Source organism: Lagenorhynchus albirostris, chromosome 9, assembly GCF_949774975.1.
Source record: "Lagenorhynchus albirostris chromosome 9, mLagAlb1.1, whole genome shotgun sequence".
Taxonomy (NCBI): Eukaryota; Metazoa; Chordata; class Mammalia; order Artiodactyla; family Delphinidae; genus Lagenorhynchus; species Lagenorhynchus albirostris.
This window is the reverse complement of record NC_083103.1, coordinates 46,279,570-46,307,079: the sequence shown is the minus strand read 5'-3', so window position 1 is coordinate 46,307,079 and position 27,510 is coordinate 46,279,570. Positions and strand designations below refer to the sequence as shown.

Sequence of the window (27,510 nt, the reverse complement as noted above, 5' to 3'; positions counted from 1 at the left end):
AACATTCTGCAAATATTCATTAAACATCTACAAGGTGACAGTCACTACTAGGCACTGGGGGTGCAAAGGTGAGGAGAATATAGTCTTTAAGCTACACAAATTAAAACAGTTTGGCATTATCACCATAACAGACAGACAGCCCAATGGAACAAAAGTCTAGAAACACACTTAGGTGTGTTTCTAGACTTTTGTTATATATATGAATTTACCATATGATTAAAATTGGCATTTTCAAAACAGTGGGGAAAGAATGGATTCTTTAACAAATAACATTAGGACAATTCCTTGGCAAAAATAAAGTTAGCAGAGTAGTTAAAGCATGGGCTCTGTGGTTCAAATACTTGAACCTGAATTCTGTCTTTGCCATTTACTAGCCAGGCAACAGTCAACAGGTCAATTTCATAGTGATACCAACAGAGAAAATAACAGTGCCAACATCACAGGTTTGTTGAATGTACTAAATGAGTCATTACATGTAAAGCATGTGCCTGGCATTAGTACCTGGTGTATAATATGCACTCAAAAATATTAGCTATTACTATTATTTTATAACAGAATAAATTCCAGATTGAGTAAATATTAAGATTAAAAAAATGATACCATAAAAGAGGTAGAAGAATATATAATGGATATTTACTTAATCTTGCTGAGGGAAGATCTTTCTAAGAATGACACTACAGGTAAAAAATTTTTGTTAAAAGATTAATATATTTCACTACATTAAGTTACTTTAATTGTTTATATGTAGAAAGCAATAAAGTCAAAAGTTAAACTGGGGGAAATATAAATATATAAATATATATATATATAAATACATATATATATATATATATATGTGTGTGTGTGTGTGTTGAGTCAATATCCCTAATATTAAGAGTTGGTAAAATCAGTAAAAATAAAATATAAAAATCATGAACATGTAAATCACAAAAGAAATACAATTAAATGGCATTAAACATATGAGAAAATATTCAACCTCAGTAGCAATCAAAGAAATGCAAATTAAACAACAATGCAATACCATTTTTATCATATCAGATTTGCAAATATTATTTTCATTCTTTTCATACTTTCATTCTTTCATTCTTGGCAAGGATGGCTATAAACAGACACTCACTCACCCTAGCAGAAGTGTACACACCTTAAAGACTTTCTGGAGGGTGATTTGGCTAAATGCATCAAAAGTCCTTGAAAATGTTCATCTCTTTCATCTATCCATTTTACCTCTGAATGAATCCTCCAAAAACAATCAGGGAACTGCACTAAAATACAGGCATCAGGATGTTCATCACAGTGTTTTTATAATAGAAAAAATAGGGAAAAAATTAAATTTAAATAATAGGTTAAAGTGGATAAGTAGTATTTTATGAGTGCATATTTATTTATTTGTTTTAAAGTGTTGGTACAGATTTTGGTATATATGTAAGCAATGGTCATCTCTGTATAGTAGAACTGTAGGTGATTTTTTTGTCTCTGTTTTCTAATTTTTCAAGAAAGAATATGAATTACTTGTATAAAACTAATTAGGGGGGGAATGCCCCATCCATGGGCTCTTAAATGATGAATAGAGAGAAAGACGTGTAAATAAGTAACTACCTATAATAATCATGCCTCCAGAGTGCTTTCTGCACTGGATTCTGTCTGGAGCTGAGTTTTAAAGGATGAATTTGCCAGGGAATGAAGTCAGAAGGCCAAGAGAATATCAAGCACAAAAAATGAAAGGGAATAAGAGCCTGTGTTGGCAAACCACAGGCCATTTCAGCATGGCAGGAAGGGGAGGCCATGTGTGAAGGACTTGAAGTAAAAGCCAGATGACAAAGATTTTTTAATGTCATGTTAAATGAGTTTGGAATTATCCTGTCAAAGAAGATTCAATAAAGAGCTTTTGTGATTCACTTACATGAAGATCAAGAAAAGGCAAAACAAATGGTAACAGAAGAGTGGTTAGGGATAAGGATGCATATACTCGCTGGGAAGAGACAGAAAGCAACCTTCTGGGGCACTGAAAATGTCCTTGATCTGAGTGGTAGTTATATGGGAAAACACAAATGTTAAAGCCCATTAAGCTATATGCTTAATATTTGTGCACTTTATGTTATTTCTCATAAAAAGGAAAGTTTTTAGCAAGGAAGTATGGTAAGTGACTTGTATTTTAGAAAGCTCACTCTGGGAGCAGCCTGGGAGATTGACTTAAGAAAATCCAGGGGCAGGCATTCTGAGACATTAAAGCTGCATTCCAGGAAGAAGATGGTTAAGACTTTAAATGGGTTAGAGGCAGCAAGAGAGCAAGGAGGACTTTTGAGAAATGGCGTGACAAGACTTTATGAGTGTGATTACTGAGAGAGAAGGAAAAATCAGAGATGAGTCTGTAAAGGAGCTGGTGAATACAGGAGAAAAAAGAGCAGCTTTCCACAGATAAGTATTGAATCGGGCAGTCTGAGGTGCTTGTGGATCATCCAGCTGTCCAATAGCAATAATTATATACACTAACTACATGCCAGGTAGTTCTGAGTACTTTACCTATATTATATTAATTCATTTAACCTCACAAAAACCTTATGAGGTACCCACTATTATTACCCCATTTTACGGATGAGGAAACTGAGGCACAGAGAGGTTAAATGACTTGTCCAGGACCAGATATAAGTGGTGGAAAAAGGATTTGAACCTAGGCCATCTGGCTCAAGAGTTCAGGCTCTTAAGGTGACCACTGAGATATAGGTGATATAGTCTCTCACATAAAGGAAAGAGTTGAATCCCTGGGGATAGCTGAGATCTCACAGGAAGAGAGTATGCAAAAATACAGAATAACATGCTTCTTAGTGTTGTCACAAGGGTTAAATGAGATGACATTTGTAAAACTCTTAGTGATACACAGGTCACAGAGTCAGCACTCAGTCAAAGGAGTCTATTAAGGATAATTCTTTTTTTTTTTTCTTTTTTTTTTCTGCAGTACACGGGCCTCTCACTGTTGTGGCCTCTCCCGTTGCGGAGCACAGGCTGCGAACGTGCAGACTCAGCAGCCATGGCTCACGGGTAAAGCCGCTCCGCGGCATGTGGGATCTTCCCGGACCGGGGCACGAACCCACGTCCCCTGCATCGGCAGGCGGACTCTCAACCGCTGCGCCACCAGGGAAGCCCAAGGATAATTCTTCAACAAGATAATATCATACAAAAGGGACTGACTGGGTTAGAATAAAAGAAGTTTAAGGGACATAACAACCAGATATAGCATGTGGTTATAGGTTCAACGTTGGTACAGAAAAAATGACAGGATGCTTGAGGATCAATGGGGAAATCTGAAACATGGCCTGGGAATTAGTTAAAATATAAATTCACTGAACAGGAAAAGTGGAGATAATTAAAAAATAAGATAGAATGAAATACAGTATGTATAGCGTGATCTTGCTTTGGTGAAAAACAAAGAATACAAATATGTACATAGATATGCTTAGAGAAAGGTCTAGAAGAGGGTGCACAAAGATGTTAACAGTGGTGATCTCTGGGTGTTGGGAAAGTGAAGGTTTTAATTTTTTTTATAATTTACTACAATACACATATTTATATATATGTGTATATATATACTTTTTTAATATTTATTTATTCATTTATTTATTTGGCTGCTCTGGGTTTTACTTGTGGCGTGCAGGATCTTCAGTGCGGCATGCGGGATCTTTAGTTGCGGCATGCGTAATCTTTCACTTGCAGCATGCAGGCTCTTAGTTGTGGCACGTGGGATCTAGTTCCCTTACCAGAGATCAAACCTGGGCCCCCTGCGTTGGGAGCACTGAGTCTTATCCACTGGACCACCAGGGAAGTCCCACATATTATATTTTTAAAAGAACCAATTTAAAGTTGAAGATAAAGATAATTTTATATTTTGTAGTTCTCTATTAAAGAAGCCCACAGACACGAAGAAAGCAGAGCAAACCTCAGACTGTACACAAGCTAGCTCCAGATGCCAAGCAAAGGAAGAGAAAACAACCTCACTCCAGATGGCAATCCAAAGATTCAATAAAACACTCCTCTTTTGCAACTGTCTTCTTTTGTTCTGAGCAGCTGCTTTTTCCAAACGATGGGAAAATTTAGCATGATTGCCTCCCTCTCATTTGTGTCATTCATTCTACGAAAACAAGACACCATGCCCCTCTCAGCAACCCCAAAGAGCCAATGAAGCAGGCAGAAGTGAAGGGTCAGAGAAATACCAAATTCTGCGTGCCCAGTGTCTACAACACAGGCAAAGCAACTTTCAGAGGAAGGAAAAAAGTTCCCATGGAAAAGGCTCTTCTTAGGGATCACATAGGCAAAAGAAATTCTTCTGGAAAGACTGCAAACTTACAGGTTTCATCAGGAAGTGCTGCCCTTAATGGAATTTCCCAAACTTAATGCAAAGAAGCTAATTTTCATTTCTCTTAAATTTAAAGACAGGGCCAGGGACAGAGGTAAGGGAGAGAGGGGAGTGCCCAGCGTGGGTAGAACAAATGAAGGAGGTACAGTACTGCTGACAACACTCCCCTCTTGGCCAGGAATCCCAGCAAACTGGAAGCTACCAGATCTACCTGGCAAATTCCAGTCAACCAGTTGAGGACCCTCACCAATTCTTACTTTTCTTCAAAACTGTCTCAGCATTCAGCATATTGGCTGTTACACAGTACACATCCAACAAGTGAATGCAAGCATAAGTGAACAGTCTGAACTAACTGAGATCTTATGGACCGAGCCATATAACCTTGGGGGCTTAAAGACGTTAATGAAAAATAGAACCAAATGTTAATATTCTATATTAATAACATTTGATGCAATATGATCAAAAGATTAAAGCTCCAATGCTCAGCACAGTATCTGGTGTTTAATAGGCCCTGCTCAATAAGTATCTGTTGAATGCTGAATACCCTAGGATTTTTTCTGCAACCCAAACTCTCAGATCCAGTATGAGATATTATTTGAAGGTCTGTGTTCTCACTTCTTGCTGACTTTTAAAGTTTTTCCTTAGAGATGGAAAAAGATTCCTGAGGATGGAAAAAACTTTTAAAGTATCACACCCTGAAAGCTTTTTGCTAGGCAAAAAAGGAAAGGAAAGGCATTCTCAAAGCAAGAATACCTGAGCCAAAACTTGTAGCTATGATTGGAAAACAGTGTGCAGTGAGTGTGCTGTGGTTCAGGTGTAGACATTATCAGAAGTGGCAGGAGATACAGCTAGAAAGATTGGCTCTGAAATATAAAGGGATTGTAATCTCCTTCATCTCTGAATTCCCCAAAGCACTTAACACGGTGCCTAATATGAAATCAGTGCTCAGACGCTCGGTAGGATGGATAGAGGCATGCAAAACCTGAGCAAGCTTTTCAGCCTGGCTCAACACTGTTACAATCAGTAATAACCTCGTATCTTCATCTAATGTTAATGAATTGCTTTTTATAATGCTCAGAAAATAATTTACCCACTGACACTTTGAAATACAAACATCTGTGATTCATATGTGAATAAACCTGACTTGCTGGAAGAGTCTGTCATTCCTCAACTAATAATAAATGCTCACTGAAACTACAGTTAATTTTATAATACCTCCCTTAGAAGAATTTGTATTAACTCTTTTCTTTGAAAATGTCTAAAAAGGAATGTTCCTTTCTGGTCCAAAATCTTGTTACAACATAAAAAATTAAAATAAAAAAAACCTCTCAGATTTTTTGATGCCATAAATAAATAAATAAATAAAATATCATACCCTGTGCCAATTCACTGGCCTGGTAAGGACTGTATCAATCTGTTCTCATCAGCTCTGGTGGAAAATTTATGTGGACTACATGTATGGGCCTGGGCTTTATTGCAACCCATCCACCCAAAGCATTTGTGGGCCCAGGAGGCAGGTCTTACTTCCATCGGCCTCCTGAGTCCTAAAAAAACAGTGCAACGTTGGGGTCCCTGGAGGCCTGACTCCCCAGACACAGCACAGCTCCTCTGACAGAGAGGTCCAGGCCCTCTCTTAGAAGCTGCTCCCATTCATTGTCCGTCTGTTCCTCCTGCCCTTCCCCATCCCCTCCATCACTGTTTTCACACTGGTATAGTGTTATCTTCTATCCCTACTTTGCTAACCTGGCTTGGCTTCTTTAAGAGGAATTATCATTTAGATACTAAAATGTCATTTACAACCATGTACAGAATTAAAGTAAAATACCAGTTCTCCAGGCTTTTTACTCCCAAACTCTCTTAAAAACCTAGGTACACACATCTTACCAAAGGATTACATGTCATCTTCAAAAACCACGAATTTCCAAAAACAAGAAAAAAAACTGAAATGCTACTAGGCCCCTAACTACACTAATACCTGGATCGTTACAAGGGCCTCCTAACTCCTCAAGGCTCCACTTTTCTTTCTTAATTCCAATCCATTTTCTATACTACCAATTATGTCACCTTCATTGGAGAAAAAAGACAGGGCAAGACTTAAAGCATTTTCACATGCCTCCCTGTCATTCTGAATTTAAAGTCTTCACGATAACATTCAAGATCCTCCAGGATCTCGTCTTTACTTTATTCAGCTTCCGATATCTCCCATGTATCTCTTGTATAAACCTTCTGATTCAGTTAGGATGGCCTAATTTCCATGCCAATTTCTATCCCACACAAGCCAACATCACTGTATAGAGGAAAGAGAGTTGACCTAGGAAACTTAATACCTGGATTCCAGAGACATTTCTGACATACACTAGTTGTGTACCTTTGGATAAGTCCTTTGCGTCTCTGGGCTCAGTTTCCCTGTCTATAAATAGAAAGATTGAGCCAGATCATCTTAATAATCCTCCCAGGTTAAAAAAATTACACTATGGTACTTCCCTGGTGGCACAGTGGTTAAGAATCTGCCTGCCAACGCAGGGGACATGGGTTCAAGCCCTGGTCCAGGAAGATCCCACATGCCCCAGAGCAACTAAGCCCATGCGCCACAACTACTGAGCCTGTGCTCTAGAGTCCACGAGCTACAACTACTGAAGCCCACGTGCCACAACTACTGAAGCCCATGCACCTAGAGCCCGTGCTCCACAACAAAGAGAAGTCACCGCAATGAGAGGCCCGCACACCGCAACGAAGAGTAGCCCCCATTCGCCGCAACTAGAGGAAGACCACATGCAACAATGAAGACCCAACAAAGCCAGAAATTAATTAATTAATTAATTAATTTTTAAAAGCTACTCTATGATTCCTATATGACTAACTAAATCCATCTCTCCTTCAAAGTCTGCAAGTCCTCTGTGAATTTTCTCTAAGCACTCCAGTCCACAATACTCTCTTTTCTCTGAACTCCTATGTCTGGAATTCAAAATAAATCAAACAATGTATTCATTCAACTAAGATTTTCTGAGCATTTTCTTGGCCAGATATTATGGCAAAGCCTTGGTAATAAACATAAAGCCAAGTAAGACCCAGACCTGTATGTATCACCTGTATATCCCGTTCCTCTCCACTATTTTTTATCCAAGTAATGTTAAACATGAACATAAAATGCATATGACACCATTTATTCATTTAACAAATATTTAAGGAAAACTTTCCATGTCCTGTTCTAAAAAGTAAAGATACCAGGAAACAGATGGACCAACTCCCTAACCTCATGGCGTTTGTTTATTTTTGTAAAAGCAGACAGGAAAAACACACAAATATGTAATGTAATTTTAGGAAGAAAAACAAAGCAAGCATTAAAGATTGACTAAGAGTAGTTTACATCGGATGGTCAGGGAAAGCCTCCCCGAGGAGGTGCATTTGAGCCGACACTTGAATGAAGTGAGGGTGCAGATGAGCAATATTCAAGAAGCGCATCCCAGGTGCAGGGCCAAGGCTCTGAGACAGAAGAGATGGGGGAAGGCGAAGAGCCGGTGGGAGGGCTACGAGTTAGAGCACATAAGGACTTGGTAGTAAATGTGAATTCTATTTCTGAGTGTGATGGGCAGGATTCCTTATAAGGGCTAAAGAAGGGGACGAACATAATACTTAGGTTGCTATGGGAAGAAGGGACAGGGGTAGAGGAGTTCAGGACCAGCTAGAAGGCTAAACAGAACCAGTTAAGGGCTTGGCATCCAGTCTCCAACTAAGTTCACATCTTGACTCTCCAGTTTATGAACTGTGTGATCTCAAAAAAGTTCATTTCTCTGACCTCAGTTTCCACATCTTTAAGTGAGGGTAATAGTACCTACATCACCAAGTTGTCTGAAGATTAAACTAATGCATGTAAAGCCCCTAGAACAGAGTCTGGCACAAAGTAAACATTCCATGAACGCTAGTACTTTAAAGCCATGGGATCACCTAAGAAAAGTGCAGATAGAGAAGAAAAGGGGGCTGGAGCCTGAGCCCTGGGGCACTCCAACATCTCCAAAGGCCTCCATTCAACCCAAGGCTTTTCCATAAACCTGCAATGTCCTAAGCCTTGTCTGGGGCCCCAAAGGCCCTGTATGTAACTCACAATTTAAAACTTGATAACTTAATACTTTATAGAGTTCTTTAGGCAACAATTATATGTTCTAAGTTCAGGGTTGTTTTTTTTTGTTTTTTTCACATACTTGTATACCCACTACCATGCTTGGCACAGAGTCAGACACTTGTGGACACATCACATAAGTTAAAAATTTTAAAGTCAATATATTATTATATTTTTCTCTTAAGCAAAAAAACTTCTTCATCTTCTTCAAGGAATGATGTGGATTATAAGATATCTTTAGTATCACACCATCATCCAACCATCAGGCCCATCTTGCTAGAGATAGTCACAATGGCCAAAGCACCTGCCACGCCATTTTCCCTTCTGACTCCCAATCCTTATGCTTTGTGTATAAACTTTTCTGTCTCCTCTTTCCTGGAGATTTGTCTAGGTGTAAAAGTCTCTCCTATCTGGCAACATGTCACACTCAGGCCCCTGGCCCCCAGCCCCTATAGCCCTAAAGAATTCTGGACACTGAAGCCAAATTATTCCTTAAGAAAACAACAGCATCAAAACTTAGGTGAAAAGAGGGAAAGAAAATGGGCAGAAGCCAAATACACATCCAGAGAATCATCTAGGAGGGCTCCTTCCACCAATGCACAGGTGTCACAATGCCTCTGGCTAGTGACTCTGAGTATTTATAAAATGACCTCAAGTGATACGAGTTTCCAACAGAACAACGGTAAAAGTCAATGAGGGGGGAAAAGAAGTTCTAAGAGTTTATTTCTTTACTCAATTTCCACAGAACTATATGCCCTTCTGGGGTTTTTTTTGGTTTTTTGTTTGTTTTTGTTTTTTTTTTTGCTGTACGCGGGCCTCTCACTGTTGTGGCCTCTCCCGTTGTGGAGCACAGGCTCCCGACGCGCAGGCTCAGCGGCCATGGCTCACGGGCCCATCCTCCCGGACTGGGGCACGAACCCACGTCCCCTGCATCGGCAGGCGGACTCTCAACCACTGCGCCACCAGGGAAGCCCTGCCCTTCCGTTTTTCTTCATTGTCCCACCCACATTCCTCCCCACGCCCCCAGCGCTGGTGATAACTACAGAAAATAATGCTGACCCACCAGGACCAACTCTTGATGTGGCTTCAACCACATCTGCGCCTCAGATCCTGAGATCTGCCCCTGGGCCCCCAGGGACCAGTAACAGTGACAAGGATATGGGAACTATGTCGGCGATTTGAATGTGGGCAGAGCTGAGCACATGAAACTGCTTCCAAATTGGCTTTCTCACTCATATCTAAACCTGGAACAGACAAAAGGCTGCTAAATGTTATTTTACCAATACATTTCAGCAAAGCTATTTCTAACTAATTTGGACCACTGAGCTACTTATGGGGGTTGTAAAAATGGTCCATCTGAAATAAGATACAAAGTGTCCTCTGCCCATCTCCCATGACTCTGCTATCACTTTCCTTATAAACACTTTGGTACTAAATTCTATTCTAATTCAAGGCAATGACCTGTCAAAACACAGATGTGGAGGGAAAAAAACAGCAAAACAAAACGTCACTGCTGTTATCTCTGATTAATTGTACATTAAGGACTCAAATGAACACTCTGACCTTAACTCCCATTTTTCCATGCTCTTCCTAACCCTATACAGCACTAAATATTCATTTGTAAGCTGGTTTTCTTCATCCCTAGGTCTCTGTGTATAGAATCTAATGTCCACTGAGAAGCAAAAGCTTTGATTCCCCTCCCATAGCAGTACAAAATTTCAGGAGAACTTCCATTCCCTTTGGATCCCAGTGTTAGGATCACTCTGGTTTGTGTAGAAGCCCTTCGGGTCTAAGCACCTAGAATCCATCCCTGGCTCAAGAGGCAAGGCCAGACTTTCAGGAAAAACTTCTCCAGGCAATCCTTACTACTAACGCACTGGGCACTTTCTAATGCAGGAGATATTACACTAAGTGGAGTTCCCGGCAACAGTATACGTAACCTAACGTGACTAATAGCAAAAATAACTGACAGCACCCCGTTCACTCACTAGAAAATACATGCCCACATGCTAAGCCTCTTTATCAGGGGTCATCTCAGCATCTAGAGCAGAAGCCAGAGTGATGTACCAACAGCCACTTACCCATAGCAGTAATCCAATCGGGGGTATCCAAAAATTATTTCCCATCTAACTTCTTAACTCCACCCACTAATCAATTCATCAAACACCTAATATTAAGCATGTTCACTGAAGAAAAGCAATAAGAGAACAAACAGATGCTTGAAAGCACTAGCCAGTGCTTTGTCCATAGCAGATATTCAAATAACATTAGTTGAACACCAGAGTGTACAAATGGTAGCAATACAGAGTGCTTCCTTGAAGACCAGTGTCTGACAAAATGTCCCAAGACACTGACTCCTTCACTAGAGGCTATATCTACTCCAATCTAGCCTTCGAGAAAGGGAAGAGTAGGGAGAAGGGGAAAAAAACCCTACAAATATCTATATTCAAACTTGTCCTTAGCTAAATTAACACCAAGATCCCAACTACATGTCAAAGAAAGACAAAAAGCCACCAACATTGACACTTGTCCACTCAAAGCAGTTTCCAGAACACTGACAATCAGGACTCTCAGCATGTTCTAATCACTATGGCCCTTTATCACAAGAGGTCCATTAAAAAGGGTTTTCTTTCTTATGCTATTAATAAAGGGTTAAGCAGATTATTTCTATCATATTTGCTTGGGGGTCCTAAATTCCGGTTTGAACAAATGATTCCCACACTTCTAGAAAGGCCTTAATTGGGTTACTCTGGTACTTTTAGTGCAATCTTGCAAAGGCTGGATTCTTTTTAAGTCCTTAAAGGACTTGGGCAAAATTCTTTTGTTGATAATTTTTTTTAAAAAGATCATCTCCAGAGTTTACATATGTTCCACAATTACTCATGCTGATAGGGGAGAAAAAAAGCACATTTTATTTCCAAAAGCCTCCCTTCAATCTGAAAGCTCTAATTGCCAACATATCTGATATTGACTTCCTGCATAAAACAACACACAAAACAACAAGTATAATCATCGGTCTAAAAAGCAAGACTTAAACGGAGAAAGCTCAGCTTGTTTAGCCAGAGAAAGGGAAGGGAAGGATGGGTACAGAAGGAACAATCTGCACTTTTGGTAGCTGACGTTAGGGTCCACGAAAGACCATTTGTCCACTCTGTGAACAACTATGCATTGAAGAGGGATGGGAAAACAGTAAAAGTAAGAAACACTAAAAGAAAACTCAGGCTAACGACAAGGAGATAATCTGTGATCATCAGTCTGGAAAGATCAGAAAACATTTCCTGGAGAGGCTGCGAAGTCTCTTGAGAGAGAGCAAATCTCTTGAGAAAAATTTAAGGATATTTGGAGGTGGAGATTTAAGGATATTTGGAGATGGAGTGGGTTAAAATAGTCAAGTGGTTCTACTATACTAGGAGATTACATTTGAGTATCAAAAGGATATTCTAGTCTTATTTTTCTAAGCTTTTAGCTATCTTAGAAAATCTAAATCACTCCTTTAATAAATTATAAAAATGACAGATGCTTACGAAATATAAAAACATTAACAACTGTGTAAGCAATGAGCCAAAAATGCAACCAAACATCTCTGACATTTAAACAAGAGCACTGCCAAAGTCTCTTTCTGAGACCCCAACTCTCAAAACTAACCTCAAGGGCATTCTCACAGAAATCCATACCAAAAGATCACCAGTAAACTAACAATGAGATCTGCCATTCTCTGGAGAGAATCCTAGATGGTTTTCCTTTCTCATCTATAACCACAGGCTACAGATAAAACAAAATGGCTTTCAGGTGATACAAGATACAAAATGGGAGAAGGAACCAAGGGATTTATCAGGGCATGAACTACAGTTCATCCTGGGAGATTACCCTGATCTAGAAGAAATAGATAAACTGAGCTAAGAAATCCCTCCAACATCGAATTCCAGACACTTCTAAATAAATGGCAAAGCTGGAACCTTAACCCATATCTTTGGACTCTAAATCCCCTACACCAAGAGGTCACATTCCTCAGAGGTCCAAAACCCAAACTGAGTCATGTCCTGACACATTTAGAGGTGCTGGTGAGAATTTTACACGCCAAAGCCTCATTCAATAGGGCAAGCTCTCCAGTTAGAGGCTCCTAAAGGTAAAAATGGATTTGGAGAACTGAGATCAAATTTTGGTTTTGCATTTTTTTATTTTACAAAAAAAATGGTTGACTCTAACATTAGTTAAAACTTCTCTAGTTGACAAACTTGATTTTTCCGTCAGCTGCCCTTTTTTGTGCAGCCTCCTGTTACCTGATATTCCTTGGCCTAAGAACCAAGTCTTCAGAGCACTGACACATTCAGAGGAGGAAAAGGCCTAGAGGTTGCACAAGGAAGAGCAAGAAATCTAGATTGTATTCATTCAAAGTGGGAGACAATTCCAACAAAATGGCTCCACCCACTGCTGCCCTTCCTGAGCCCATTATCTGCAGAGAATCAAAGGGCCTGCCTATAAACTTGGATAGTCTATGGCCCTGTAAGCTCCCTAGCTGTACACATGAATAACACAATTAACTGGTAAGAAATGTGGCCAGGTAGAAAGAGCTTTGCACATCTCTAAATCCTGGCTTTCCTATCCCTTCTAAATTCCCACACAGTAACTACCCCAAGGCATTCTATTGCTCCTCCATAACAAAAAGTGAAATAAATGTACATTTTCTCTTAATTGGTCTTATTAATAAGAAAGGTAATCTCAATTCATTTTTACCTTGCTAGTGCCAAGTTTTAAAATTCAGCATTTATGGGCTTCCCTGGTGGCGCAGTGGTTGAGAGTCCGCCTGCCGATGCAGGGGACACGGGTTCGTGCCCCGGTCCGGGAAGATCCCACATGCCGCAGAGCGGCTGGGCCCGTGAGCCATGGCCGCTGAGCCTGCGTGTCCGGAGCCTGTGCTCCGCAACGGGAGAAGCCACAACAGTGAGAGGCCCGCGTACCGCAAAAAAAAAAAAAAAAAAAAAAATTCAGCATTTATAAGAAGCAACAGAATGTTGGGGGGAAAAGGGCATCTCAACTTAAACATCTTTAGGGCAGAGGCCCTAGTTTGGGAGCTCAACTTTGCCACTTAGGAAAGGCTTTTAAACAAATTACAACATTGATCTACATCCCAGGGTAGTCAGGAAAGAAAACAATTTTTAACCAAAGCATTGAAAAACACATGGGGAACATAAATGACAAACCGGCAGTCGTGCTGCTTCACATACACGTTCCATGTCAACGCTCACCTGCTCGGACCCAGCTCTTCTCTGATCCCTGGCAGCCCTGTGGTCTGTGCAACCCATTCTTACCTAGTGAACAAAGCCATCGAAGGATACGGGAAACGGGGCAGGAATTTACACACCCAGATATCCTGACTACACTCACTTTCTTTAACCTGCTAATTAAGAACTACATCTTGCACTTTACCTAAGATGAGTGTGTCACCTTCCTGTACACAGATGTCACATTAATCTAAAAACATTGCCCATCACTTCTTTTCTCAAAAATCTTTAGAAGCTAGACAACGTTACAGGATAAAGTTCCAGCTCCTGAGCCAGAATTCAAGCTGACCAGTCTGCTTCCACTGAACCTGCCACTGCCATTGTGGAAGGCAGCTGGGGAAGCACAAGCTTTAGAATCAGACCTCAGGGAGCTGCAATTCCAGCTTTACCTCTTACTATTTGTGTGATCTTGAACAGGTTGCTTATCTTTTTGATCATTTCTCTTTAAAACAAGAACAGCAATACCTACTTCATAGCACTAGAAGATGGAAGAGAGAACATGGCATATGGCACAGAGTAGATGCTCAGTAAGCATCACTTCTTTCCCTAGCTCCAATCCAAAAGGTCGACTCTCTCTTCTCTTGAAAATTCTCCCCATCAACTTTCCACTAATTTCAGAACCATGCTTTGTTTCAACGCCTAATTGAAATCTTTTCTCTTCTATGAAACTACCCTGGCTCATAATCATTTTCTCCTCTGAGCTTCTATAGTTCTTATAGTCTAAGCCAATGGATCTAAAACTTTTATTGTTCTCTTATGTGTCACTCCTCTTTCCCCGATGAGTCCACCAACACAAGAGCAAAGTTTTTATCAATTGTCAAGCCAATAACAATGTAAGTGTTCAATGAAAAATACTTTGAAGATTCAGTTGCCTTGGGGTTGTCTACCAATAATGGTTGCCCTTCTGGCCCAATTAGGGGATAATACCACTTCCCACATACACTTGACCAAATCTCGCCCGTATCTTGGAGAGTTTTTCCAAGGGTAATACTTATGGGGTAAATGAAAATGAAGCCTTCATCTATGTAGTCACAGGGGGACTCTCAGCCAAGCTGGCAGAGTCCAAGAAGCTTTAATTCACTCCATGCATTCAACAAGTTCTTTTTGAGCCCTTGCTTTGTGCTGCCCTTAATTCACCATGGGAGACAGATTAAGAGCAATCTGGTCTCTATCTTTGATTAGCTTTCTGGAACCTAGACTATTTCTGATCCATTAGAAACCCCTATTTCTGAAAAATCTCATCAGTGAAGGGATTCACTTTCTGAAAATATTACTTGGAGAAAAAAACAAACAAACAGTAATACAGTCACTTGGGTTTTAACCTTGTGGCCCGTGCTAAAATGGCCAATTGACGTATGTGCACATAAGGGATAGCTCAAAACAGCCCTGGAGATGGGATAATGACCCCTTCACCATTCCCAAGACCCTGTGGTCCAAACAGCAGAAACACCTGCATGGGGATAAGAGGTGGACTAAGGCAGCATTAAGGCCAATTCTCTCACTTAGTTGTTTTACTCAGGTTCAAGTAATTATAAACCACATTCTCAAAAAGACCACAGGAAAATGCAATAATCTCTCTTTAGAAACACTTGAAAACGTTCAGTCTCTTGAACTCTACAAACTACTGAATTCTTTAATAAGGTGGCATAAAACGTTGGCTGAAGTGTGGTCCTTTAGTCTTGGGTCACTTAACACTACACTTTTAATACTTAGTGCACTTCAGAACAAGGGCGAGAAAGGAAAGGTAATCAAAGTAATAGAGTGCGAAGTTCATTTTCCTTTGTTTGAGTTGTGTGTGTGTGTTCTTGAAGGAGCCTGCACACAAACTACCACAGCTCCAGGTAAGAGCTGCAGAGCAGCCCGGGCGCGTCCAGGGGCTCGCACAGAGCCTACTCCCAGGACCGCTCGGACTTCGGGCTCCTCGTCGCACACCACAGCTCTGCACTTCCCCAGACCCTCGGCTCCATGTTCCCCACCCCTAACTGCGCGCCCCAGCGGAGCCGGGAAGTAGGGCTAGCCACGACCGTCCGGAGGGCAGCCCCCAACAGCCCAACTCGTCTGCGCCTTCAGAGGCCCCCGAACGCAAACATTCCCAGAGCTGGAACACCTCCGGGGCGAGGAGTGGTGAATAGCGGGAAAAGGGCTAGGACTGCAGCGGCAGGGCAGGGCGCGGCAGACGCAGAGCCGGAACCGGCGGCCCTCCTGCCCGCCACCCGGCCTGGAGCAAGGGCACTGGGACAAGCAAGCAACCTCCCGGCGAGAAGACGGGCAGGGAAAGCCGGGGCGGCGGCCAGGACGCACTTACCTCTGCGCTCCCCAGCCAGGCTGGGCGCTCGCACGGATGGGGGCTTGACTGCAGCCGCGCAGCCCGGAGGAGGAGCCGCTCCGGGAGAGAGGGCGGTCGTCGGGCGGGCATCCGCGCCCAGGGCTGCGGCCGGGCTGGAGGGAGAGGGAAGGGAGGGAGCACAGATTTGAGCGGAGGGGGGCGTGGAGGAGGTGTGCCTCCACCCGAGACAGAAAGGGTGGGCTGCTGGAGCCTGGCGGAGGGGTTGTGCTCGGAGGCTCTGGAGGGAACAAGAAAACCGCGCTGAGAGTGCGCAAAGGGGGAAGGGAGGGCGCTGGGGATGGGAAGACAGGGCGCGGGGGCAGGGTGAGGAGTTGGTCCTCAAACTGGACCGGCCCTCACCTCGGACCATCCGACCAAGAATTGTCTGGGTCTGGAGCAAAGCACAAGGGGGTCTGAAACTTTATGTCATTTTCTCATACACACGTGACCCCCCTGCAGTCCAGATGGTTTCAATCACTGGAGGAAAAAAGCGGCTCTGCTGGTATGCATGAAAAGCCGGAGCTGGGAGAGTCTGGGAAAAGCTGCCTGTACAGCCCGCCTGCCTTCAAACTAACCGATGAGCTCTTTCCGCTCTCCCAGCCCTAGGCTAGGGGAGCCCTGCAAAACCCAAAAAGACGGTAAAAGAAGCTACATTTTGTATTGCAGGAGTAGCGGAAGAACTCTGAAAGCACTAGGGTTCCAAGGCGTCTGGTCTGAACCGAAAGTTCTAAGGGCATTCTGAGAATTTGTTTTAAATACTCCATTAGCTTGCAAAACCAAAAACTGGAAAAGGGTGTCATTAAAGAAAAAGCAATGTAATACTAGCAGTGAGAATCTGTGATTTATTAGCGGAATTCTTAAAGAAATTGTTAACTCAGTATGACTATCCACTTGTAAAAGAATAACGCAAATCACTTAAAATCGAAACCCATACATACTTGGTGGGATGTTAGGAAGCCATGTAGCCCAATTTCTCATCCCATAAGTCACTATAAATAGAACTTAATGTTGAAATGCACAAAATTGACTTTCACAAACCTAGTTACATTTTGTAGGAGCAAACGTATATGAATGACCATACCTGATTCGGGAAGATCCCACATGCCTCAGAGCAACTAAGCCCGTGCACCACAACTACTGAGCCTGCGCTCTAGAGCCCGCGAGCCACAACTACGGAACCTGTGTGCTACAACTACTGAAGCCTGCGCACCCTAGACCCTGTGCTCCTCAACAAGAGAAGCCACTGCAATGAGAAGTCTGCGCACCACAACGAAGAGTAACCCCCACTTGCCACAGCTAGAGAAAGCCCGCACTGCCAAAAATAAATAAATAAATAAATATACTAAATAAATAAATAAAATTTGTTTTTTTTAAAAAAAGAATGACCATAAACAGACTCTAAGGCCAAGACATGTTTCCAAAGCCCAAGCCAATTCAACTGTCACATACCCTAAAGAAGTACTTACTCAGTTGCAGGGCAAGCGTCAAAAATAATGGGGGGAAAAAAAATGGGGAGTTTAAGATATTGATACATCTTGAAGATAATTTAACTTGTTCTTGATCCAACAGAAAAAGTGGCAAGAACCAAACTGATAGTCTATTGTTCCTTTGCCAAAAAAGGATATTAACATGAATTACTAGTATTAATGCTTTATCTCAATAAAATTGGTGCCAGAGCATATGTTTGGCCTTTCTAGCAGGAGGCCTTACATAGTTGTCTATGTGTGAAAAATATGTCAGTCTTTGGTAAAGTGAATTGGTTCTACATAAGGAAAACCCAAGATTTTCAGTTCTCTACTGGTAAACACAGGAGAAAACCTGAAACTAGGGAAATCAAAACAAACTTTACTCCAAACTCAAAAAGTTCACTGACATGCTTGAACCCTTCAGGAGACTTGGGCTATCTGGATGGACTGAGCCTTCTCCAGTCTTCTCCAATCTCAAATTAGGGTGGTTCTACCCTCCACAAGCAACAAGAGAAGTCATGTAGAAGAATCCTCAGGGAACACAAGCCACAAAACTTAACAATGCTCCAGGCAAATTCCACCTGCAGCTCCCAAGCTCTGTACAGAGGTACTTAAGTTTCCCACTTCCAAAACTATTAAAACTTCTATTAAAGTCTTGTTCTTCTTGTGCGTGACACCTGTAAAGAAAGCCAACTCACTGGAAAGCATCAAGATGTTCTCTCTTCAGACCCAGGATAGTAACGGTTTTCATCCCTGGCAGCTACTGCTGCTGCTGTCTCTTACATGTGCTAAAGAAAAGTAAGAGAGCAATAATGACATACAAATAGTTGTTCTTTTTGTTTGCCAATGCTTTGCAAACTATGCGTCAAACTTTTTTAATTCCTAAGAAAAACCTTAATTAGATATTCTCTTTCAGAAATAAAAGTAACATCCCTTAGCTTTTCTAAATATAGTCTTGAGTCTAAACTCCACTGATGTCAGTGTTAGTTCATCTTAATACTAGCCAAAGATTTATTAGAGACACTGACATCTGAAATGTTTTTAAAGCTATTTTAAATGGTATCAATTTAGTGATTTGCATTAACCTAATGTCCACATCACTTGACAAAAAAAGCCAACTATGTATAAGGTGCTAAGGGAGGTATAAGCTCTATGAGGACACGGACTAGGCCTATCTTGCTAAAAACTGTAGCCTATGTGCCTAACACAGTGCCCAGCATGAAAGAGGTGCACAATAAATATATGCTATTTGAATAAATGAAAGATAAATATAAACACTCCTCATAAGGTTACAATTCAGGAGAGGCATGTGACTTGTAAACAACAGAATGAAATAACATCTTTAGAAAGGATACCAGCTACAAAAAGAGAGGAAGGAATCATTAGCATTAGCTGGGTTTGGATTTTAATCACAATATATATTCAGAAATGTGCAGAGACTGCTGCAAATAAGAAGCGTTTATAAGAAGAATTTGGTGTATTTCGTGCCTAATTTAGGGATCTCAGAGATACACTTTCCCATGTCCCCATTATTCAGTCCCCTCAACACAGAGCCAAGACAAGATTTGAGCATAAACATCCTGGCTCTAATTTGGATAGTATGAATGCTGTTCCTTTCATCCTCTCTCATACATCTCCTCCACCCCCAAGCCATTTCCTCTGTACTGTCTTCTGTCAGTCTAATGAAAGTTTCCTAATCTTTAGAAGCAGTAGCTTTGGTTCTCTTTGTGTGGAGAAGTACAATACACTCTGATTACATGGTTATATTCCATACAGATGCCTGGCAACACATCTTATAGCTAAGGGTCTGTTTAATATTCTAACTTTGAAGGACTTATAATTCAACTATTTTGCTGTATACCAAAATAGCACTTGATGTCACAGAGATGGGCTTTACTTCCTTTTGCTATTTTAAACTCTGTGCTTGAGCATGGTGAGTAGTTTGGGTTTTCTGGTTCATGGATTTTGCTTTGGCATTTTTTTTTCCTTTGAGGAACAAAGGGCTTAAGATTTTCAAGGAAGTCTTTCAGGTGTACAGGTCTAGTACTCATGAAGCAGTTATTTCCTCCTAGGTACTCTGCCTATAATATTATATGTGGTCATTAAAAGGGCAATGGTGGCTTACTTATGCCACATGATCCAAATAACCAGGTTTCTCTAAGGCGGGCAACTGGAAAAGATGGTCGGCCCAGATGACCTTTAAGTTTTCTAGGTCATGCTCTTCCACATATCACTTCCTTTTTTCAAAAAATTTTGTTTTTAATAAAAATAGTATGTTTTGTTGAAACAGCTACACTTAAATGCTAAAGACTGAAATCATCCTAAAACATTTTTTAAAGAAAATAATTACTAATCACTAATCCATAACCTCAACAAGTACTATTTAATCCAATCCTGCTTTCCATTCTCCCTAAATGTAAGTAGAGCCTCATTTCTAAAGCACCCCATTATTTACCCTTGGAGTTTTTCCATAAGCTTTAAGACTTTGGGCCAGTTTTGACATAAAACAACCTCTGATCTGTAATCTCCAGGGCCCAGCACACCTCAGAAATAGCTATCAAGAGTGCAAAGGGATGACCTTGTCACTCCCTTTGGCTTTTTACTTTCCTCTTTTCCAAGCCCCTCAAAAGGCGAATGGGGCTTACTTATATTCACACAGATGTTAACTAAGTCAGTAGTATGAATCCTAGCAACTAGTTTTTGCAGTCAGTAAAGCGTAATAGTGTGTACTAGATTACTAATTCCTACATCTCCTAACCCTTCAGAATCACGTAAGAAGCTTGTCAGAAATACAGATTCTGGCTCCAGTCCCAGATCTACAGAATTAGAATCTCCAAATTTAAAAAACACTAGATAAACTAATTCTAAGATCTTTGTCAGTTGTATGTATGGCAATTTTCCCTTAGAAGAAAGCCCCTCTATCACCATACATTCATAGAGGCTTTCCTAAAGGAATCAAGCAAGATATCATATGAATTGAAATAGAATATAGTTCTTTCCTTCACAGTAAGCAACATACTGGAGCACAGTTACCTTTACAGCCTAACTTTGAAAAAAAAAAAAATCCTTAAACTGAATGCTTTAAAAAGTTATTCCTACTACACATTGTTTACAAAAGTTTAAGAAGATTTTGAAATTGAGGAATTGATTGTCGGGGGAAGAATTACAGAACCCAAAATTGTGTACAAAAATTTTTAACATTGTGACTTAAGAAAACACATTAAAATATATATATAGGGCTTCCCTGGTGGCACAGTGGTTGAGAGTCCGCCTGCCGATGCAGGGGACACAGGTTCGTGCCCTGGTCCGGGAAGATCCCACATGCCGCAGAGCAGCTGGGCCTGTGAGCCATGGCTGCTGAGCCTGCACATCTGGAGCCTGTGCTCCACAACGGGAGAGGCCACAACAGTGAGAGGCCCGCATACCGCAAAAAAAAAAAAAATTATATATATATATATGTAAGATATATACCTGGTTTAAAAACTTCAAAAACAGTATAAAAGAAAATATAAAAAAGTCTTCCTTCCCACTCTTGTCCTCCAGTTCCTCTCTCTTCAGGCAATCACTGGAGTTTCTTGTATATTTTTTCAGAAATTTTCAAAGGGAATGCAAAATTATTTATGTGTGCATAATACATTTTTGAGAGGAGAGGTCCATATACTGTAACAGATTTTCAAAGAGGTTCATAATCTCAAAAAAGGTAAAAATCACCAGCAAGGCTAAGGGTTCAAGTTCTACCCCAGTGTATTGGTAGGATTAGCAGGATTCAACTTTCAGTTTGCTTGTGAATATTACTATGCACAATTCCAGACTACAAAATAGCTTCAGCAAGCAATGTTGGTTAACGTACAGATATGGTTCAAAAATACCACATCTGTTTGTAAATAACCTCCTAATTTTATGTTTTTCTCAAACAATCCCTCCAATAAATAGTTCCTCCTGTTGACTGACTGACAAAGAAAATCTGTAAGAAATTTCTGGCATATACATACACAAAGACAGTAGATATTTTTCTCTCACAACCTGAAATTTTTCTATTGGGATAAAATAAAGATTTTATTTATATCTACACAGAATTTAAAGGGGAAAATTAACAGTATTGCTGGTAGATATAATTAACATATGTTTGGGGTTATTAATAAAGATCTTAAGAACCTATCCTTTAAGATACAAATTAATTTTGTCAAGATAGTAAATCTCCTTTGGATTTCAGTGATTATTACTTTCTTAAGTGTTTTAACTGGGATTTTAACATAAAATTACAAATAAGTTATTAGTTTGTTAAAGTATTTAAGGGATAATGGAACTGAACTACTTCACTTATCTCCTTTTTCATAGTAGAATCTATTTTGCTTGCCTAAATAGTGCCTTTCACTCTCCCCTTCCAAAGTACATGAAAGATATAGTACCTAAGAGCAAGGTTTTTTTTCTATAATCAGTTTACAAAAAGGTTCGGTCAGACCTAAGTTCATTTCTTTTCTTGTTCTATAATGTTGTTTGGGGTTTTATTCCAAATACTAGGCTATTTAGTATTTATTTAAAGAAAGTATTAGGATAGCTTGACTGATGATGCTGGGTGGGCTGAACCTAACAGAGAATAAGATGAGATGCCAGGTGCTCATTAGATGGATTAGAGACAAGAACAAGCTCAGAAAGGCTGGCTTAGTCAGCCTTATATCGAAGAAATATCTCTACATTAAAGAATGACTTGCCCTTGTCACTAAGTTCACTGAATTTTGCCCAACAAGCATCCCCGAAATAAGAATAATAAGAATGTAATATCTTCTAGTCCATATTACTTGCAAAAAAAGAACCTATAATAAATAAGAAAAAATGATTATATAAATATAGCTATTTATTCACTCAACAAGTGTTTATTAAACACCTGCAATAAACTGATTTTGATCACGGGGAATAAAAGAGAAATAAATTGTACAAGCAAGTTTATAATCTATATATAAACAACTAGTCAGAATAAAATAAGTGGTATAAAAGAGACAATGAGGAGGAAATATAGAAATTTGCAGAAGTAGTAGAGATTCTTACTGAGAACTGAGGGAGAGAGGGCTGGAACTGAACCTTAAATGATTGTTAGAATTTCCATTTCAATAAATAGAAAAGAAGGGAAGATAATTCAAAACCAAAGGAATTGCCTGAGCTGTGAAATAGTAGCTTTAGGAACAATGACCGGTCCTCATTTGACTACGGTAACACAGACCAAAAATGTAGATTCAGTGGAAAAGAGTTTGGCAGTTCCTCAGAAAGTTAAACACAGAATTACCATATGACCCAGCAATTCCACTCCTAGGTATATACCCCAAAGATTAAAAACAGATGTTCAAATTAATACTTGTACACGAATGTTCACAGCAGCACTATTCATAATAACCAAAAGGTAGAAATAACCCAACTGTCCATCAACAAATGAATGGACAAACAAAATGTAGTATATTCATATAATGGAATATTATTTGGCCACAGAAAGGCATGAGGTATTAATACATGCTACAATGTGGATGAACATTTAAAACACCATATAAGTGAAAGAAGCCAGACACAAAGGTCACTATATTGTATGATTTCTCTGAACTATCCAAAACAGGTAAATGTATAGAGACAGAAAGAAAACTAGAAGTGATGGTTGCACAACACTGTGAATGTAATTAATGCCACTGAATTGCACATTTTAAAATGATTAACTTTTATGTTGTATGAATTCCACCTCAATTTTTTTTTTAAATGGTAGATTAAAGGTCGGTGGTACAAACTACTAGTGCTTACTAATATTCTTCCCAATCCCCAGAAGTTTATATCATCCAGTCACCCTACAGTTACGCAGGGCCATGGGGCTGTTTTAGCAAACAGGCTGTGAGCAGAAGCAACACATGTCACTTCCTGGCCAAAGTACTGAAGAATGGGTAAGAGAAGAGAGGCCATGCCTGTCTCCCCTGCAAAGCCCTGTGAGACAATGGAGAAGACTGTGTCCCTGAATAAATGAGGGCCTCCCTATTGGCCCACGCTGGACTTGTCGTATGAGTAAGAAATATGCTTTTGCTATCTTAAATCACTGAAATTTTAGGGGTTGTTACTGCAGTGTAAACTAATCCTACTCTGACTAATAGAGGGTCAGATCCAGGAAGACCATGAGAACAATATTAAGAAATTTTAATCTTATTCGGAAGGGCGTAGAGAAACAATATTTTTGAGGAGAAAAGTGACATGATGTGTACTTGAGGAAAATAATTCTGGATGCAATGTGCTGAGTAAAGTATGAACAAAAGCAATCCTCAACCTCTGGTGCACATCAGAAATCACCTGAGGAGAACTATAGTCATCTTCTAATTTCTTTATATTTCTGTAAAGAATAAAATATTTGTCCTCTGGGGAAAAAAATCATCCGAGGAGGTTTTCAAAATGCAATGCTCTGGTCCAGGGTGTCTCTAGATATTCTGAACCAGAATCTCTAGAGGTAGGGTCTAGGCACCTATAACTGAAAAAAACTCTATGGGAAATTCTAGACTACAGGTTAGAGTCAAGGAGGAGATGTCTAATCCTAAAATGACCAAGTTTACACGTTTAGTGATTTCAAATAAACAGTATAACAAAATAATTATTTTCTTGACAAATGGAATGATAAATGTTTAGGGAGTTTCTGTTAAAATACTAAGTTATTGAAAGGTTACTCACATTAACATTTGTATATTGCTACTAAGAGCTGAATAAAGAATGTTCATTTGGTATGCAGGGATTTAAGCTTTCGGGGCTTTTTGTTTAGTTTAGTTTTGGTTTGATTTTTCTTTTTAAAACCATGCCACAATGCCAAATCTTACATTTTTTTCTTTTTCCTGTTGAACTGATGCTACATTAAGATATAGGCACAAACATCTCCTAAGTGTTTTAAATCCATCCAATTGTTTGAGAAGGCATACGTGCTGGGCCAAAGAAGCCAAAACATTAGAGCTAGGAATTTTGATGAAGATAATAATTGCTTACAGACCAGCTTGTTTTAACTTGCTGAACAAAGAACACAATTTTATACCACATTTTCATCACAGGCTTTTTCTCTGCATAATCACTACTATACATAATGAGCACTTTGAAAAGGGAGATTATTTACAGGTTAAAGAGTAAGGAAGTTATCAGTTAGATTCCACCATCTTCAAAATTTCACTTACTCAAATTTTACATTAATTAAAAAAACTTTTTTTGCTGGCCTAAGCACTGTTTTGAATATTTATAACCCATTTGTTTAGTGTGCACAGCAAAAATCTAGGAACAAAGACACTGTTAATTTCCAGTTAATTTCCCTGAATGGTTCTATAACGTTGGATAGGTCAATAATTTCTTTGTGCCTTAGTTCTTTTCCAGGACATTTCTATATAGCAATACAGTTCCATCTTTCTCACATCTGAAAGCTGTATTCAGGCTCTGTGCCTATGTCAGGAGTTATGCCCTCACTCCTTCTCCCATTCAGTTACTTCCATCACTTGCAGACCCCATAATTCAATACTCAACCAATATTTATTAAGGGCTTAATCCAGGACAGGCAATGCAGTGAGGGTGGGGATGAGTTCAGTCCACAAAGAACAGTGATGCTAGTTTCCTGACTAATAGAATGGATGTCTCAGTCATTTTGCTTGTTTCATCCTGATTCTGGATTTCCTATTCTTTACTTCCTCTAGAATATGTAGCTGGAAGTCCTAAAAATCAAGGTAGTATAAATTCTGAGTATCGGGTTAAGGCAGTCACTCGGTGATCAGATGGTTATAGGTCCACACAGTCCGGAAGTCAATATGGTTTCAAGACACAGATTAAGAAGTCACGGAAGGAACCAAAGCCACCAATTCACAAGGCCAAGATAACTCTTTGTTTGTGGTACCAGTGATGACCCTAGGTTTGCTTAATCTTTTGCCCTTACAACTCCAGCCTCTAAGGCAGAACTCTGTGGACCTCAGCAAGCTATGTAGATTTCTGATTCCCTTAAAGCAGGGAGCCATTCATCTCAGCACCTAAGCCTTCAGTATCAGTGTGCGAAAGCAGGGTCATGACTTCCAACTAAGTCTGAAATCTTGTAAATGACAGAGAGAAAGGAGGGTGGGAAGTGAGAGACCTATGTCGTCCAGATGTATAAGGGGTCAGATTCTAATGGTAGACCTTAAGTTTGAGACTCCAGACCCTGGACATGTGCTCATTATTCCCCATCTACCCATGCCACTGGTGTTTGTATGTCAATCTCTTATACTCTGTCTTTGATCTGTTGCTTGCCCTGAGCCTTGCCATTCAGAGGCTATCTGATTCTGATCCATGGCCTTGTTCTGATCTTGGATCATGGATATGCCCAATCTCAAACACTTATCTGGCTCTGGATCCCTAGCCCAGGCCTGATCACAAACTTTATTCTCTTGCCACCTATGCTCATGCCACTTATTTCAGTCTCACCACAGTTTCTTGTCCTCCTTCCGCATACATTGTTGCCTATAGTTTGGGGCTGGCTAGAATTTTAGAATCCTTTCTAGCTCATTCTGGCAGGACAAAGGAGGTAAGTAATAATTAGTTTATTTAACAACAGTGTACAGAGAAGACCTAAATTTGCTCACATTTAACTGTAGTATGTACATCACGTAATTATACCTTTCTGTATCTCAAATTTCTCTCTTTAAATTAATACATTTGCCATCACATTCCCTCAAAGATATATTTATACTTAATTAAAATAACATGTCTTCTGAGGTTATAATAAAGCTATATATAGTATGCTCTTGCATTCCTAACTGTAAAATGAGTATTAAGAACATTTAGAAACAAATTGGCTCCCTAAAAGGAATAAAAATTTTGAGTAATTTATTTTAAATATAGTACAGCCCACTTAACAAAATATTTCTGAAATGTTACATAAAAAGAAAAATATTATAAATGAATTAAGTAGAACATATTATTCAGAAGAAATTCAATGGTGGGTTCTTTTTCTTAGTGAGGAAAGATTTTGGAAATGTTATCAGTTGTCCCATAATTTAATAAGTTTTACATATTCAGATATAATTGCATTGAGTTTTCTGAAAGAGATTTATCTTAACAATCTTAGGGGAAAGGAATATTCTAAGTACATTTTATTGGGTTAACTCAGTTAAAGGCTTTGATTTTCCTAGCAGGGAATTACTAAAACAGACGCATTTTTCTTTTAAAGGCACAAGAATTCTCATTGTGCTAGTATAAAGAGTAGATTCTAAAGTGTTATATAAAGTATGCTTCTAAAATTTAAAAGAGTTAAAGGAGATTCCTCATCTCAATTCCTAGGAGATGCTGTATCTGGAAAGGGTAAACAGAAGCAAATAGTTTCCTGAAATTGTGCCAAGGCTACATGTCAACTGCCTGGCAGGAAATGCTTTTGGAGGGCCTAGATAAACAGACTATCATCTTTTTTTGGAAAAATCTTCTTCTTTGACTTCTTACAAAGCAAATGTACTGAGTCTAACTAGCATCATGAACACAATAAGCAGAAAAGGGCACAGAAGATTTTTAAATGATGGTATCTTAAGAATCTCTAACAAGTGATCTGTCCTTCACTTTTAACATACATGGACCTCACTGCTCAACAAGCATATACTCAGTACATGGTTGTTGAAATTTGCTGGTAAATTAAATCTTATCTTTCTATTAATTTTCATCATGATTTTGGTGAAGCTTTATCTTACAAGAAATTTTCATTTAGCAGCAGCTCTAAATACTTTAGCATTATACAATGATAAGATTTTCTTGCATTTATATAGCAATTAATTTTTCAAAATATTTTACATCCATTATCTTAATTTTTGTTCTAACATTTTATTTTACAAGTGCTAGCATTGATGCTAAGCTAGCATCTAACTAACATCTCGTGAGATGTCAGTACAAAAATTAAATCAAAGATTAAGTTAGAGGACCAGACCTAACCTATTTGTCTGAAATATTTTCTAGTACATTTCCTTCTGTCC

At 39.6% G+C, this 27,510-nt stretch overlaps 1 protein-coding gene across 2 annotated transcripts in view; it reads right to left on the bottom strand.

Annotated features, from left to right (window-relative positions):
- The window catches only part of DENND2B (DENN domain containing 2B), a 155,680-nt gene extending 137,353 nt beyond the window's left edge, over positions 1 to 18,327 (bottom strand). Inside the window, exons 1-2 of one of the 2 annotated variants that reach the window (XM_060159724.1) lie at positions 18,238 to 18,327; positions 16,053 to 16,186 (exon numbers count right to left, since the gene is read on the bottom strand). The gene's annotated coding sequence lies outside the window, so the exon portion shown is untranslated. The remainder of the gene's footprint in view (positions 1 to 16,052; positions 16,187 to 18,237) is intronic. The other variant, XM_060159725.1, reaches the window with a different exon arrangement.
- Positions 18,328 to 27,510: the final 9,183 nt, after the last annotated feature.